At 41.7% G+C, this 17,637-nt stretch overlaps 1 pseudogene across 1 annotated transcript; it reads right to left on the bottom strand.

Annotated features, from left to right (window-relative positions):
• Positions 1-1,465: 1,465 nt before the first annotated feature.
• Positions 1,466-2,348, bottom strand: LOC112612141 (annotated as a pseudogene). The gene has a single exon (XR_003116816.1). The product of XR_003116816.1 is annotated as a protein shisa-5 pseudogene (transcript).
• Positions 2,349-17,637: the final 15,289 nt, after the last annotated feature.

The raw sequence follows: 17,637 nt of genomic DNA, 5'->3' as shown, positions 1-17,637 counted from the left end.
TTTGTTTATTCATGTATTGATGAGCACTTGGATTGTTTTCACAATTTCTCTTTTGTGAGTAATGCTGCAATCAACATTCCCATATAAGTACCTGTTTGAGTCCCTGGATTCAATTCTTTGGGTATATAGCTAGGAATGGATGCTGTTTCATATGAGAATTCTGTGATTAGCTTCTTGAGGAACAGCACAACGGTTTCTCCTAGTGGCTGTACATTTTTATAATCTCACCAGCAATGTATGAGGATTCCAAATTCTACATAAGGCTTTCACTTGTTATTTAACATTTTAAAAGAATGTTAGCCATATTTGTAGGTGTAGTGTGGGATCTCATTGTGGCTTTGACTTTGTATTTTCCTAACGACTAATGATGTTGAGTTTCTTTTCATGTCCCTCTTGATGATTTCCATATTTTCTTTGAAGAAATGTCTATTTGAGTCCTTTGCCCATTTATATAAATTGGGTGGTTTGTCTTTTTGTTATTGAGTTGTAGCAGTTCTTTATATATTCTGGGCATGAAACCATTATCTGAGTGATTTGCAACTATTATGTCTCATTCTGTGTTTGGTCTTTTTATTTTCTTGATAATATCCTTTGATGCACAAAAGGCTTACATCTTTAGCCCAGTTTATCTGTTTTTCCTTTTTGTTTCTCATGCTTTTGGGTCATACCTGAGAATGCATTGCACATTTGAGGTCATTAAGTTTTACCCTTATATCCCTTTATTTTGTTTTTCCAAACGATTGCATTTATTATAAATAAGAGTACAGACCATAGACTCAGAAACACAACAGATTCGAAGCTAAGACAGCTCTGGTGAAACAGTAATAGAGGTAAGAGGAACACTGAAGTATTCATGTCTGGGCCAGAGCTACCATCCAGGGCCCCACACTCCACCTTTGGTCCAGATGGCCCCTTGGCCCAGGTGTCCCTGCTGCCAGAACACGCTGGACTGGGGTACAGGAGTTGCATATTGCATGAGGTTGGTGTCAGGGGAAGCAGGGACTCACAGTTGCCAGGTTGTCCGTCTCCTCTGAACCAATTTCCCTCCACAACCCTGGGATTTCAGTCTCATATCAACTATCATGTTTTAAAACAGAAAACAGGCAAAATGTTTGGTTAAAATGAAATGAAAACACTGCAGGCAAGAGACCTGAGTGTGCTGGTGGACAGGAGCCCTGCTCACCTGTGGGAAGGGCAGGGCCAGCAAGGGCAGCAGAGCTCCCTGTGGGCAGCTAGGCTTTGTGTGGATGTGGCCCTCCGGGTGGTCCCAGGGAAGATGCAGGGACAGGGGACAGTCCAGGCAGACAACTATCAGGTGAGTAGGGCTCTGCCTGAGGTGTTCTGGCATCAGGGGACTACCTGACCCCCAACAGGCATGACACAGGCTCCAGGGAGCAATGGGACATCTGCCTAAAGGATCAAAGCCCAACTTGGTCAGATCCCAAGCTTTGTCTGCATCACTACGAGCAGCAACTGGCTACACTGCCGAAACCAGGACACATCTGCATCATACAGAAAGCTGCACCATCCTGGTGTGACAGGCCATACTTGGTCACCCTAGGGTAAGCTGGAGAAGAACTCTAGATGTGCCCTGGAGAAACCCCCACCTCTCAGGGGTCACCTCACAGGGTGCCCCCACCACCCCATTCTTTGAGTTTGGCTTGAGATTTTAGGAAGCATAATTTCAGGTGAGGAAGAGAACAAAGTCTGGTCCCAGCCCACTCTGGCAAGGATCATTCCCCACCTCCTCAGCATCAGAGGAACCCACATATACAGGCAGCACACACACAGCACACCTGGGCCATAAGGAACCGTGCCTGAACACCACTCACACACAACATAACCAAGTGGCAGCCACAGAGGCCGGGGGATGCTCAGAGGGCCGCCTTCGGGGCATCCATGTAGGCCGGGTTGTAAGGAGGCTGGCTGGCCGGGTAGGGCGCGGTTGCTCCTCCAGCCAGGGTCTCATGGTAGGCTGGCAGGCCCATGGGCTGGGCCGGGTAAGGTGGTGGGTACTGCATTGGGTAGGGTGCTGCTGGCATCCCTGGCTGAGGCAGCATGGTGTGGTAGCCCTGGTAGCTTGCTCCAGGGTAGCTGGGTGGCACACTTGCAGGCTGATGATAAGGGGTGTGCACCACAGTGGTGGATGTGATGGTGGTGACAACCGGACGTGGTCAGTGGCAGGTCTTGTATAGGCAGCAGCAGGAGCAGGTGAAGCAGGTGATGATAGTGATGACAGATAGCACAAAGATGGTCAGGCCAACGGTCAAGGTTGCTCCGAACCCCATGTTAGCCTCTGCATTCACCCAGAGGCCTCCTGTACCCCTGGGATTCCCCTCTTCCCTTCGTGGGCCACTCAGATTCAACTTCCTCCCCTTTTGGAGAAAAGGAAAGCAAATCTCCAGATGATGTCGGCCACAGGAAGCACCTCCTATGTCTCTTTCTAATATGTTTTTATGGTTATAGATCTTATAATTAACTCACTGATCTATTTTTAGATAATTGTTTGATATGGTTGGAAGCATAGTTCTCTAAGTTTATTGTTTTGCGTGTGGTTATCTAGTTGTTTCCGCACCGTTATTTAAGAGGATGATTGTTCCTCCATTAAATTATCTTGACACCCTTATGCAAGAGCAATGAACTATAAGGGTGAGGATTTATTTCTGGACTCTCGATTCTATCCCTTTGGTCCCTATTTGTATTCTTATGCCAGCAGCTTCTGTTTTTAATAGTCGTAATGTTTTGTGAGATTTCAAATAAGAAAGTTCAAGTTCTACAATTTGTTTTGGCAAAATTGTTTTGGCTATTTCAAGGGTACTTTTTTGAAAAGCAAGGAGGTCCATTTCTGTGTTGTGAACACAGAAAAGCCTTTTCTGTGTTCTTTCAGCAGGAAATTTTGCTGTCTAGGGATCTTTTCAGGAACTTTATCAAAGTAGGTAAATTATCACCACTTCCTTTGCTGAGGTACTGTGTTAAAATGTGTGTTGTCTCCCGTTGAGGAATTGAGAGACCCTGGAAGCACTTGCCCATGTGGTGAGGGACAGTGAGCTCCTTAAAGAGGGTCACAGAAGACATTGCTTTGGGACACAATGTTGTCAGGGGAGCTGTGTGCATCTCTACTTCTTTATTTTTTGTACAAGTTGCATCTCTGCTGGACATACTAGATATTGAAATCTTTGTTCATTCTCTTGGTTCTGGGTTGGCTGACCTGTCAGCTGGAGCTGGAGGACATGCCTGGCAGGGGAGTGACCCCCATGGGAAAGAGCAGGGCTCAGCAGAGTGAAAGCAGCTGGGACCCAGAGAAGCCAGGGAGGTCCGAATCTTAGAAGCCAAAGACCAGCAGGTGGGTGTCCTCAGGTGCAAATGGACTGTACTGGCACCCATTGCAGTTGACTGGAAAAAGAGGCTTTGGATATTCCATTTTCTCTCTCAGCTCTTCAGCAGGAGATTTGGGCCCTGGGCTGGCACTGTCCTGCAGCAGGGGCAGGGTAGACAGGAATGGCTGCCTATCAGGCCTAAGTCCATGTCATCCTCTCAGGCATTGCCACTGAAGATGGAGAATTTTGTTCAGAGGCCCAGCCTGGGCACATGGGGGGAACCACCTTATTAAAAATTAAGAAAACAGTATACATGCTTTATTCTTCTAGAATAATTATTAATGTCATGTTTTACAATGTATCTCTTAAAGGAATGGTGAGAATCATCTACATAATGTATGTTTTAAGTGATCTTTTCTATAATTGCAGCTTTCATATGTTCTTATAGAAACCATTTTCTTTGGGAACACACAGGCAGTATCTCTGTGTTCATTTCTACTGGGAAATCTTTATGCAGGGTGGAGAAAGTCACATTTCCTAATGAGAGATGGAAAGCATCTGACTACTGAAAAAGTGTCCAAATGCTGCTGGTAATGATCATGGGGCTGCAGGTAGAGGTCAGTTTAAGGAGGTGTCAGGGAAAGTCATTTTGAGAGTCTTTTTTTTTTTTTTTTTTTTACAAAATCATGGGCAGAAGCCACCACCTGGACCCACCACATATTGGAATGGATGAGGGACATAAATAGAGCTCAGTAAATTAAGAATGAAATCCATGAGTGGGCAAGAGGTTTGAGAGGTTGACGGGTGTAAGAGGTGGATAGGTGAATGTTGAGAATGTTCAAAACATCTTCTTTCTCCATAATAACAGAGCATTTAGGCCCCTGAGCCAGACAGTGTCCAGGCCAGGGGGAACGGGATGTTGTCCGCTCTCCTGGCCAAAAGTGAGACTCCAGCAGTGTCCAGTTACTTGGTCCAGTTTGGGATTTGTTCATATTTTTAAAATGATCCAACAGTATACAATTTTGAAAATATACAAAAATCCCTATGCTACCATTCATAGATAGCCAAGATGGCCCTAAGATGGTGAGAGAATCAGAATGGGGTTTGGGTTTACGTTGTGTATTTTTTCTCCCAATATCTACAGAATTCCCTACATCCCACTTTTTAAAGTAACCCAGTGGGTGTCATTCCCTTTCACAGTTACAGACATTTCCAGTTCATGGTTACAGACCCTTGGAAAACCCACACCCTTTCTGCTGTGAGGTATAGGCAGCCATGTGGCATCACCTCTAAACATGCCTTCTGGGACATCAAATTGCTGATTAAATAAAAGTCATTTCAGTAGATATTGAAGACCTCCATTTTACCCCCTCACACTTGTAATTCTTCTACCAAAAGGTGATGGATTTTAGTGGTGATTTGCTTTTATAGATTAGTGTAGATTAATGCTTCTGCCAGGGGCAGTTTTTTCATTGGGAAAAGCATTTGGCAAAGTCTGGAGACATTGCTGGTTGTCAGAGCTGGGGGAGGGAGTCCTGCTGGCCTTGAATGGGTAGAGTCCCCAGAGAGTGCTGAACATTCTAGAGCTCACAGAGCCCCATCAGCATGACCACTACAAAGTTCAATGCTGAGGAGGAGTGGAGAGCACTGATGTGCCTCCCCTAACTTCCCTGGAGCTTTTTACCTTCTCCTTCCATCAGTCTCTACCACTTTCTCACCTCAGCTTGCTCCTTGAACCTGAATTTCCTCCACTTGAACTTTCCCTTAGTTTAAGACCTGCTGTAATCTCTTGACTTTCTTGGCCCCTTTCTGATCCTTAGCAAGGTGTCTTCTAGAGGGTACCTTCACCTTTCCTGGAGCTTCCCAGGATCCAGATGCCCCTGCCTTGTGTGGGCACCAGGGATATGGCCCTGTGCCTGTGTCCCTAAAGTTCCTGTCACTCAGGACCTTTGTGTGAGAACAACTGAGGTGATATTACCCTCCCTTACTTTTCTTGGAACATAAAAATATGTACAAACCTTGTAGAGTAAAATTTCTTAATGCATGTGAAAATTTAAAAAATATATATTTTTGCCTCCCAAACTTTACTGGGAAAAATTTATTACAGTCCCAATCATAAAAAATGACACGTATTCAGGGTTATTCACTGTATTGTTTGTTTAACAGCAAAATATTGGGGACAACCTAGACTTTCACCAGCACAATGCTAATTAAACAGGTTAGCTTATATCTACACAACAGAATATAATGCAGCTGCATAAAAAGTATAGAATCTTTCAGGTATTCACATGGAAACACCTCCATGTTCTATTTTAATTATAGCATCTAAACATCACAGAATAAGATGCAGTTTTTGTACTAGATCTGACCTTAGAACATTATTTTTACTGTTTTTTTTTTTTTTTTTTTTTTTTTTAAATTTAAAGAGAGAGGGTCTCACTCTCATACCCAGGCTGAAGTGCAATGGCGAGATCATAATTGACTGCAGCCTCAATCTTGTGAGCTCAGTGATCCTCCTGCCTCAGCCTCCTGAGTAGCTGGAATCACAGGCATGTGCAACCATGCCTAGCTAAATTTTTCTGTTTGTTTCTGTAGAGATGGGGTTTTACCCAGGCTGGTGAAACCCCAGGCTGGTCTCAAACTTCTGGGCTCAAGTGATCTGCCCACTTTCATTCCCAAAATGCTGGAATTACAAGCAAGTGTCATCACACCTGATTCTGCCTTTTTTTTAAAAAAAAAAAAAAAAAAAAAATTGAACTGCAGTCGACTCACTCACCTCGTTCCCCATCAGGTGATTTCTATTTTTTCCTCTATTTCTCCACCGTATGTCCATACCAAAATCCAGATGTATTTGCTTTTGTTTAGAATTAGTTTTTTTTTTTTTTTTTTTTTTTTTTAAGAGAAACCCTAGGAATGGTCTCCTAGCTGATTTTCAGGATTCTAATCTTCACTGTCTAAGCCATAGGTTTCCAACTCCAGATACTGATTAGAGTCACTTGTAGGGCATTTAAAGCCTACCAATGCCTGTACCATCCCTCAAGTATATCTGATTTGGCTGATGTGTGGTGTGGCCCAGGTATTGGTTGTTTAAAAATGCTTTTAAGGAAAAGGGTCATTTTGAAGTGGAGGAACTTTAGCCCAGTAATCAAAGTTAACATCCCCAGTAATCAGAGATAATGACATCTTAGGGCATTGTAATGTAATGTAATGGATGGAGAAGGTGCAGCATCATCCCTGTGGTATTCTTGTACAAAGTGTATAACCTGAGTTTAATCATGAGAAGATATTAGAAAAGTCCAAACTGAGGGTCATTCTACAAAATAAGTAACCAATACTCTTAAAAAATGTGAAGGTCTTAAATGTAAATCCTAACTTTCCCAGATTAAAGGAGACTGAGAGAACAGTACAATGAAGAGCAATATGTGATACTAGATTGGATCCTGGTCCAGAAAGAGGACATTAGTCAGAAGATAGAGGGGATTTGGATAAGGTCTGTACAGGCATTCATTTTACAGTGTTAATAATCATTTATTGATTTTGATTATTAGGTGCATATCTATAATGTTAATATTTGGGGAAGTTGAATGAAAAGCATATGAGGACTTTGCCTATTTTTGGAACATTTTTGAAAGTCTGAAATTATTTCAAAATTAAACTTGAAAAAAAAAAAAGAAATATAGATCTTTTATTATTTCTATTAAGTTTCCAAAGTTGAAGATCATTTCCCAACTTATCTTGCCTAATACTGGTCAGAGTAATCTTCCTGGAAATCCTGTTTGTCATGTTTGTGACCTTCTTAAAGCTTTCCAGTGACTTCTCTTATCTGTAGGATGAAGTTCCCATTATGTAGGCTGCCATTCAGTGCCCTCATAGCATGGCCCGAATCTCCCCCCCCTTTTTTTTTTTTTTTTTTTTTTTTTATCTGTGTTGAAAGACCTGACCAACATTTTACTTTCTTATGGCCAAACTTGTTCAAATTTTTTCTTGCTTATATAATGCCTTCCCTGTCTTCTTAACTATGGGACTTCAGTTAAGGTGGTGGGAAATATTTTAGAAGAAAAATTATAAAGATAGTTACAGGAAGTAGTCACAAACCTTCTTGGAAGTCTGGGGGTTTGCATAGCTTCAGTAAAAGGTTTGGCTGAAGGCAGCTGAATAATCTTAAAAGCTTAGGGCATAGATACACAGGAATGTAGCGGAGTTTATCTAAATAGCTTGTTTACTCAGGCGATCCTAAAGCCAACATTTAATCTTATGCGGGGGAACTACTCTCCAGGAGGTCAGCAATGTCAATTACCTTTTAGTGGTGTTTACTGAAGACCTTTGTCATTTAATCTGTACTAAATAAATGCGAACTTCACGGGCTTATTAGGGCCTCTGCTGTTAACTCTTTACGGGACCCATCTCGGTATCGGTGAGTGACAGGGCCACCTAGCCTGCTGTTTCACTGGATATTTGTGTCTGAGTGTATTTGTTTATCCATTGCTGGGTCAGGGTCTGCGGGTTGGACCCAGACAGTTGGTGCCCCGTGTGAGGACCTGGCAAATTGGTGCCCAGGACTGAGGTATAGCTGCAAATAATCGTGACAGAACCCTCAAAAACTAAGGTGAAGACTGTGCGGTTGGTAAGCCAGTAAGTCGATAAGTCAGTAAGTCAGTAGGTCATCGGTGCCCACTTGGAATCTCCAAGTTCGAGGGAATTGTTCAGGGTAGGGTTTTATCAGGGGACAACAGTTATTAGCACAAGAGAAGCAGTATCTAAAAATATTCAATCAGCTGCTTAAAGCCACTGGAGCCTCGGTTTTGCAGGCTCAATTAAGGGACCTATTGCAAATTGTATCACTTAAGCCATGGTTCCCGAAAGAAGGTGAGCTAGACAGAGAGCTTTGGGAACAGGTGGGAAGAAATTTTTTTTTTTTTTTTTTTTTTTTGAGACAGAGTCTTGTTCTGTCACCCAGGCTGGAGTGCAGTGGCGCGATCTCGGCTCACTGCAACCTCCATCTCCTGGGTTCAGGCCATTCTCCTGCCTCAGTTTCCTGAGTAGCTGGGACTACAGGCGCCCGCCACCACAGCTGGCTAATTTTTTTGTATTTTTAGTAGAGACGGGATTTCACCTTGTTAGCCAGGATGGTCTTGATCCCCTGACCTCATGCACAAGAGTAACGGGTCCCAGTATAATCTTTAATGCTATGGGCTGTAGTGAGGGCAACTCTGGTCCCATTACACACAGAAGAGCCTAAAAAGGGGTTAGGAGAAAGAACCGTCACCTACTTTACCACCCCTGAGTCCCTCAGCCCCACTATCACCTGGCCAAAATAACAAAGAGGAAAGGGAGGTTTTGCCTGAGCCCCCTCCTCCAATAAATAAGAAGAAAGACAAGGCATACACTACAGCTATGGGACCCTGTCTTAAGCAAGCGGCATTGGAAGGGGAGCTTTTAGCCTGCTCAGTGATGCAAAATCAAAAATGCAATCAGGTGTATGTTTATAAAGAGATAAGAAAAGGCATTAGAAGCCTAAGCTGCGAAGCTGCGCAGCCAAGCGGGCAGAGGGCTTTAGGAAAGGCTCAGCGAGAAAAAAGCTCCTAGTGTCCAAGCTGACAGGGTCCGCCAAGGCCAGCAGCCTCCGCCCAGCAGTGGGAGGAGGGAGCCCTGCAGACAAAAAGTGGCGCCTATGCAAGCGCAGTGCGACCGTTGCCCAGGACGTGTGTCACTGCCCTCTGGCTCCACAGGCAGCCCACGGTAAAATTTCATGTGTTCCTTGTATGCAAGGAACATCTCAAATTATAATTCTCTGTTAAAATTTACGTTAAATTTAAATTATAATTATGGCCACTGTTTTTCCTCCACTACCCCTGATGTGGCTCTCTCAAAATCTTAATTGTGTAGAACAGTGACCTCTGAAGGGAGAGAAATTACAAAGAGCCCTTGAATTAGTTGAGGAACAAGTAAAAGCCGGTCATATAGAACCATCTAACAGCCCTTGGAATTCGCCCATTTCCTCATTCCCAGAAGTCTGGCAAATGGAAATTTTTACATGACTTCCGTGCTATTAATGCTAATCTACAGCCTATGGGACCCCTTCCGCCATGGCGATTGCTCAAGATTGGCCTATAATTGTTACTGACTTAAAAGACTGTTTTTATACTATTCCTCTCACAGAACAGAACAGAGAAAAATTTGCGTTTACATTACCAGCTATTAATAATGAAAGGTCAGCTTGCCGATTTCATTGGAAAGTGCTTCCTCAGGAATGCTGAATAATCCTACCTTGTATCAGTAACATGTAGATCAGGCTGTGCCCCCCAGTAGAAAAGAATTTGCTAATTGCAAGATTATTCATTTTATGGGTGATATATTACTGGCAGCCCCAAGAGAGCCAGCACTTTTAAGTTTATATGCCCGTCATAAAGAATACACAGTTGGCCAGGCGCGGTGGCTCATGGCTGTAATCCCAACACTTTGGGAGGCCGAGGCAGGCGGATCACGAGTTTAGGAGATCCAGACCATCCTGGCTAACATGGTGAAACCCTGTCTCTACTAAAATACAAAAATTAGCCGGGCATGGTGGCCTACACCTGTAGTCCCAGCTACTCAGGTGGCTGAAGCAGGGGAATCACTTGAACCCTGGAGGTGGAGGTTGCGGTGAGCCGAGATCATACCGCTGCACTCCAGCCTGGTGAGAGAGCAAGACTCCATCTCAAAAACAAAAACCAACCAACCAACCAAACAAACAAAAAGTTAAGATGTTTAATTATAGCACTTGAAAAAGTACAAATGTCCTCCTGTTGGAAATATCTGGGGTACATACTAACTTCCCCGTCAGTAAGACCTCCAAAGGTTAAATTAAATACTAGCAACTTACATACCTCAAATGATTATCAGAAATATCTGTGCGATATAAACTGACTTTGCCCCGTCTTGGGCATAACTACTTAATCAGTTGCAAAACCTGTTTTCTGTCTTAAAGGGCAATACAGCCCTAGATTCTCCCAGATATTTAACCCCTACAGCAAAAAGGGAGATTGAGGAAATAGAACAAGCCATCTCTCACAGGTGACTAGATCGCATGGCTCTGCTCTATTTTGTTCAGTTGTCTGTTTTTCCCACCAAACACCCCCCTACAGGGTTAATAGGACCGATGATCCTGGGACTGTGCTTTCTAGAATGGGATTGTTGCTCATATACCAGGACTAAAACACTATCTCCCTATATCCAGTTAATAAGTAAAATTATGTATTTGGGCCACAGACAATGCAATCAGTTGCTAGGTTATGATCCTTGTATTAATCAGGTTTCCTTTAAGTAAAAAGCAAGTCAAAGCAGTTTTGCCTCCATAGAGAAATAAAGGGAAAGAATGAGTAAGAGAAAGACTAGAAGAGACAGATCAGAGAGAGACACAAAAAGTAAGACAAAGAGAGATAAAGTAGGAAGAAGAGAAAGAAACATCGAGAAAGTTATAAGAATGCACCTTTAGTAAGGAATTTTATAAAACAAAGTCAGAAAGTTAAGGTATGTCAAAGATTGTGAAAAATGTTATAAAAAAGAATTTATGCAAGAAATGTATAATTTTTGTTTTGAAGGTATAAGTGAGTTTTAAAATGTTAATTGTAAAAGAAATTCTGTGTGTAAATGTATTGGCTAAAGAAGTATCATCCAGTTTTTCTGTAAACTGGACCTTAAAATAAAGCACAAAAGGTTTTTCTTAAAGCACTAACCTGCTCTTTAACAAATATTATAAAAGATCTCTTAGCACAGGCACTACTGCTAGAATTTCCAGTACACCAGCACCAGCCTGGAGACTATGTCCTCATCAAAGGATGAAAAGAAAAAGCTCGAGCCAGTCTAGGAAAGACCCTACAGGACCCACAGCCCAGGAAGATGTGGCTTCTGCAGAGGACACAAGCCCTGGACGTTACTTGGGGGATGCTGAAGAAGACAACTCAGGAGGCTGAATGAATCCTGCTCTGGACACAGACACCACTTACTCCAGATTATTTGTTCCTGGCTATGCTCTCTGTTGTACATTGCAACTCGTGTAGGGTATTGATCGTTTTTATGCTCTCGCTTTGTCTGCAACCTGTACCTGCTACACTCTATTGGGCTCATATCTTAGATCCGCCTTTCTTTCGCCCTGTCACCTGGGCAGACAGTTCCTTCCCAGCCTCAAAGGATGTGACGGCTTGACTAGAAAGGATTAGCATACCCCCAGGGGGGTTTCTCAGTAATGGCATACTGTGAACTGAGGTGCCAAGTAACACTACAGGTCACTCCTTGATTGGAAAAGAATGTTGCATATTATGTTTGTCTCATGTGATTTGCTAATTCTAGGATGCAAAGCTGGAATAAAACAATGACCGTCTCAACTGACAGAGCTGTTGCTGCACACACCTGTGCTCTTCAATCAACAGAGCCTGATACAAGAAACAGAAAAGGGGGATATGTAGGAGTTCAGTCAGGGTGGTGGGAAAGATTTTAGAGGAAAAATTATAAAGATGGTTATAGGAAATAGTCACAAACCTTCTTGGAAGGCTGTGTGGGTTGCACAGCTTCAGTAAAAGATGTGGCTGAAGACAGCTGAATTCTCTTAAAAGGTGTAGATACATATGATTGTAGAGGAGTTTACTCAGGTGGTCTTAAGAACACCTGATTATCTGCAGGTGCATGATTGCTCTCTACTCAGGAGTTCGGTAATGTCAATTACCCTCTAGTGGTGTTTACTCAAGACGTTTGTCATTTAATCTGTACTAAATAAATGCAAACTTAGCTGGCTGATTGGGGCCAGTGCTGCTAACTCTTTTCCTGAACTTTCTTGCTATGGGTGAGTGGCTTGGCAGCCCAGCCTGCTCTTTCACTGGATATTTGTGTCTGAGTATATTTGTTCATCCGTCACTGGGTCAGGGTCTGCTGGTCAGACTCAGACAATCAACCTCCTTAATTGTTTTTTGTCCTAAGGCCCATTTCAGACCCGGTCTCTTTATTGATGTCTGCATGGTTCTGTTAGAGGCAGCCAACTTTCCTTTCTTTGAATTCTGGTAGGTACAACTGTGTAGGGTGAAATACGAGTTTTATTTTGTTATTATTTTAGAAAACAGAAGCTAATTAATTCTGCTCATTAAAAGTTTTCTTTTTAAAACAAATCTTAAAATTTTGATTGGAGAAGGATTAGAGATTAAACTGTTGATGTTTGAAATTCATTATGGCTTTAAAAATGCTTATTTTAGTTTCAGGGGTACATGTGTAGTTCTGTTATGTAGGTAAGCCCATGTCACGGGGGTTTGATGTACAGATTTTATCATCAATTATGTACTAAGCCTAATACTCAATAATTATTTTTTCTTCTCTTGTTTTGCCTCACGCCCTCTACCCTCAAGTAGGTCCTGGTGTGTGTTGCTCCCTTTGTGTCTATGTGTTCTCATTATTTAGTGCCCAGTTATACATGCAATATTTTGTTTTCTGGTTCCTGCATTAGTTTGCTAAGGATATTATCATCTAGCTTCATTTATGTTCCTGCAATAGACAAGATATCATTCTTTTTTTTTTATGGATGCATAGTATTCCATGGTGTATATGTACCACATTTAAAAAAATCCAGGTTTCATTGATTGACATTTAGGTTGATTCCATGTCTTTTCTGTAGCAAATAGTGCTGCAGTGAAAATTTGTGTGCATGTGTCTTTATGGTAGAATGATTTATATTCCTGTGGGTATATAACCAGTAATGAGATTGCAGGGTCAAATGGTAGTTCTGTTTTTAGCTCTTTGAGGAATTGTCACACTGCTTTCCACAATGGTTGAACTAATTGACACTGCCACCAACAGTGTATAAGCATTCTCTTTTCTCTGCAACTTTGTCAGCATGTTATCTTTTATTTTTTGATACTAGCCATTCTGATTGGTGTGAGATGGTGTCTGGTTGTGGTTTTGATTTATATTTCTCTAATGATCAATAATATTGAACTTTTTCATGTGCTGTTAGCCACATGTATAGCTTCTTTTAAAAAGTGTCTCTCCATGTCCTTTGCCCACTTTTAATGGTTTTTTTTCTTGTAAATTTATTTAAGTTTTGTATAGATGCTGGATATCTTTTGGATACCTTTGTCAAACGCATAGTTTCTAAATATTTTCTCTCATTTCTTGGGTTGCCTGTTCACTCTGTTGATAGTTTCTTTTGCTGGAAGCATGAGTTTTAGATTCAGAAATATGTGAGTCTGAGTCCTGGTTCCACATTTAATGGACTTTGAGATAAGGACAAGTTCATTGATGTTTTGGGATAGAGGGATAATAGTAACTGATTAAAGGGTCATTGTGAGCATTATATGAGGTGCAAACATAAAGGTCCCCAGTGCATAGCAGGTTTTTTCCTCTTCATCTTAAGATGTATATTCTCTCATAAAACACGGTCACATCAATTGTAACTTTAGGTGTGCAACCTAAGTCTAGCTCCTAAAACTAATATCTGTTAGATTTTACACTGATAATGCTTTTTCTTTCTATGTACAGAATAAAGACAAGATGAGATCAAATATTCTTCCCACTACTTGTCTCTTCCTGTCTTCCCTCTTTTAAGAACATGTATAAATGCCAGGCCTTCTGAAAACCTCCTCAAAGACATAACAAACCACAGAGGGTTTCTACAACTTGTGTTTTTCCAGGGTTTGCCCTCAAGCTCTGGTCCAATAAACCTCAATTGATTCAGACACTTGAATCAGGCGCTCAATTTGGTTAACATTTTGCCAACCATGAAGGGGTCCTCTTAATGGAGTTTAGAACCTTTGACCTGCAGGGCTTCTTCTATTGTTCATGCTCAGTACCATCTGTAGAGCTTTAGTTCTGACCAATCGTGTGACTTTCTGAGAATTGGATCCTACTTTCTCTTGAGGTCCCTTCTCTCTCCAATTTTTTTTTGTTTGAGATCTGAGTTTTGTTTTTTCATGGAACTCCTCTCCTCATGGAGCTTTGCTCACTTCCTAAAAGGAACATGAGTTTCCTGCTCCTGTGACAATGGAGAGCAGACTACAGCTTGGTCCCTGCTCAACTAAGGAGCTGGTTTAGGGTTTTGTTTCAGAATTTGATAACTGCAGGATAAGGCTTATTACTACTTCATTCTAACCTCTCCTTATGCTTAGAGTGTTCAACAGTATGTAAACAGTGCAATCGCTATTTGTGGGCTTTTTTTTTTTTTTTTTTTTAAATCATTCTTCCTTTGGATTTGACCAACTCCTCACCCTGTCTAATGTCCAAAACCCTTTCACTTGATCAAATCCAAATCTAACAGGAGCTCTACATTACGGTGAAGCAGGCCTTTAAATTGGCTAAAGTTCTGTAACTGCAAAACATCCAATTCCACCTCTAGAAACACCACTTTGTTGAAGAAAATAAAAATATTTTAACCCACAATATATTTTTTTGACAAATTTTGATGTGTCTATCAGAAGGCCAGCAAATAGAAGTGGCCCTGCACAGTTGCCTTTTGTGGAAAAAATCTACCTCATAGAGAATCTTTATTAATGCAGGCATGTCTTCCCTTATCTGGATCGGGGGAAAATGTACTGAATCTCATACCTTAAAGATAAAAACTTTAGCATTGATTTTCTCTGAGGGCTGCTACCAGCAAGGTTTCACTGACACAAGACCAGCTTTGCTTACCGAACTTTCTTTCTTTCTCCCATGACTTGTATTACCACTAAAACCTGATTTACCATCATAACCTTGATTTGGACATGCAGAAATGCAGAAAAATAATCAGCCAACTAAAGGGTAAAAATGTATTAGTCTCAAGTTTCCTGGCTTCTCTCTGTGCATTCTTTCCATTTGGATGGTAAAAATCACTGTTTCCTCCACCAAATTTTGATTACTGGGAGAAGATTTGTGTTGGACTAGTCTTGGTGTAGTAATTCTGGTGTACTTTTTTGCGATGTTGGGGTATGAATATTTTGATTGATTAATCCATTTCCTCCCAGAAATAGTCTTTTCCTTTATCTCTTTCCTTCAGTGTTGTTCATAAAGGGAGGTACTGGATAAAGTTTTCTGTCACCTTGTCATATGTCCTTGAGGGCTTGATTTGTGACCAAGTCAGAGCACTCACTCTTGGTCTCCACCAACAGGGGGAGGAATCATTTTTGAGTCACATTAGGTGACCAGCCTTAACATGGCTGAGAACCTGAGGTTTTTTATTTTTTCTTTTGTTTTCCAAATGTGTTAAGCTCCCAGGAAGGCTTGTCATAAGAAATCCCATCCATCATAGCCTTGTGTCATCCCAAGTCTTGTTGCTTGGATAGGGCTGTGACAAGAAGAGTCTTTGGCTTTCCTAAGCTTATTCCTGAGAGTACATATTTTATTTTGTTGGGGTGGAGGAAAAGATCATTGGGATTGGTTTTTCACTGAAGAAGTTGTTGGATTGGGTCACTTAGAATCAATACACCACTGGAAATTCTAATTGTCCATGGCCAGAAGATGGATTCTTTAAATTGAGACTTCTAAGCTAAAAAATATTTTAGAGCTCTCTTGTTCCAAATGGTTGATCAGAGGATTGAATTTCAAAGAATGACACCTAATAGTGTTATGGCTAGCCTTAAAATTTCTTTTGACTACATTACAGAGCAAAAATCTGACCTAAAACAAAGTTAATTTTTTTTTTTTTGTAAGCTCAAACTGCTTGCCTTAGGTTCTCTGAGAAAATAAGAATAAAAGCCACTTTACCTTGTCATCGAATAGTTAACAATTTTATGCTTTTACTGCTGCATCCTGGATTTAATTTTGGATGAGGGAACCAGCCTTATTTGTTTTGATGTTTGTGCGATTTTTGAGTTTTTGAGGTGCTCCTTCACCTCTTTGGAGATGCCTCATACATGCTTGGCTAAGCCATAATCTTGGTTAAGGCTTATTAGTTTCATTTGGGAGGATACTTTTGGTTAAAAAAAATCAAAAGCCAGAAATAAGAGCTATTTGTCCTACCTAAAATCTGATAATAAGAAATCTGAGGCCGGGCACAGTGGTTCACTCCTGTAATCCCAGCACTTTGGGAGGCCTAGGTGGGCAGATCACGAGGTCAGGATATCGAGCCCATCCTAGCTAACAGGGTGAGACGCCATCTCTACTAAAAATACAAAAAATTAGCCGGGCGTGGTGACGGACGTCTGTAGTCCCAGCTACTCAGGAGGCTGAGGCAGGAGAATGGTGTGAACTCGGAAGGTGGAGGTTGCGGTGAGCCGAGATTAGGCCACTGCACTCCAGCCTGGGTGACAGAGTGAGACTCCGTCTCAAAAAAACAAAGCAAAAAAAACACAAAAAAACAAAAAACAAAAAACAAAACAAAAAAAACCCAAAAAACTGAAAGTGTTACAGTAGGTAGCTGGTCAGACATGAGCAGGGTAGGAGAGATCCTTCCATTCCCCCACACTAGAAATGTCAAGTGATCATCACCAGATGATGGTCAAGTCAGGTGGTTGTTAACTGTCTCTCTAAAGTAATAATTTTTTTGCAGGTAGTGCCAGGGACGTACAGTCTCACAATAGATAGAAAACACCTACAACAGGTGATCAGCAGCTTCCCGATAAGTTCTCAGAAATTGAGCAAGTGGGCTCAAATATATGCATTAGGAGCAACATAATAGAGTTTTCTGGTATATGACCTTCAGGACCTTTTTTTTTTTTTCCCCTCAAGTGGTGAGAGCGGTCATTCTTGCCTTGTTCTGCTGAGAGTGAATGGTTTCAACTTTTTCTCATTCAGTATTATGTTGGCTTTGGGTTTGTGTGCCAATTTTGCTGAGAGTTTTAATCATAAAACGGTGCTGGATGTTGTCAAGTACCTTTTCAGTGTCTATTGAGAGGAGCATGTGAGTTTTAAACTCTGTTTATGTGGTGTACCACATTTATTGACTTGTGTATGTGGAACCATTCCTGCATCCCTCATGTGAAACCTACTTGATCATGGTGGATTATGTTTTTGATGTGTTGTTGGCTTCAGTTAGCTAGTATTTTGTTAAGAATTTCTAGGCTGGGCGTGGTAGCTCACGCCTGTAATCCCAGCACTTTGGGAGGCCAAGGCGGGTGGATCACGAGGTCAGGAGATGGAGACCATCCTGGCTAACACGGTGAAACTCCGTCTCTACTAAAAATAAAAAAAATTAGCCGGGCGTGGTGGCTGGCACCTGTATGTAGTCTCAGCTACTCGGGAGGCTGAGGCAGGAGAATGGCATGAACCTGGGAGGTGGAGCTTGCAGTGAGCCGAGATCGTACCACTGCACTCCAGTCTGGGAGACACAGCGAGACTCCGTCCCAAAAAAAAAAAAAAAAAAAAAAAAAAAAAAAAAAAAAAATTT

Source organism: Theropithecus gelada, chromosome 19 (assembly GCF_003255815.1).
Source record: "Theropithecus gelada isolate Dixy chromosome 19, Tgel_1.0, whole genome shotgun sequence".
Classification (NCBI taxonomy): Eukaryota; Metazoa; Chordata; class Mammalia; order Primates; family Cercopithecidae; genus Theropithecus; species Theropithecus gelada.
The sequence above is the reverse complement of the archived record's forward strand: the minus strand, read 5'-3'. Positions and strand labels throughout refer to the sequence as shown.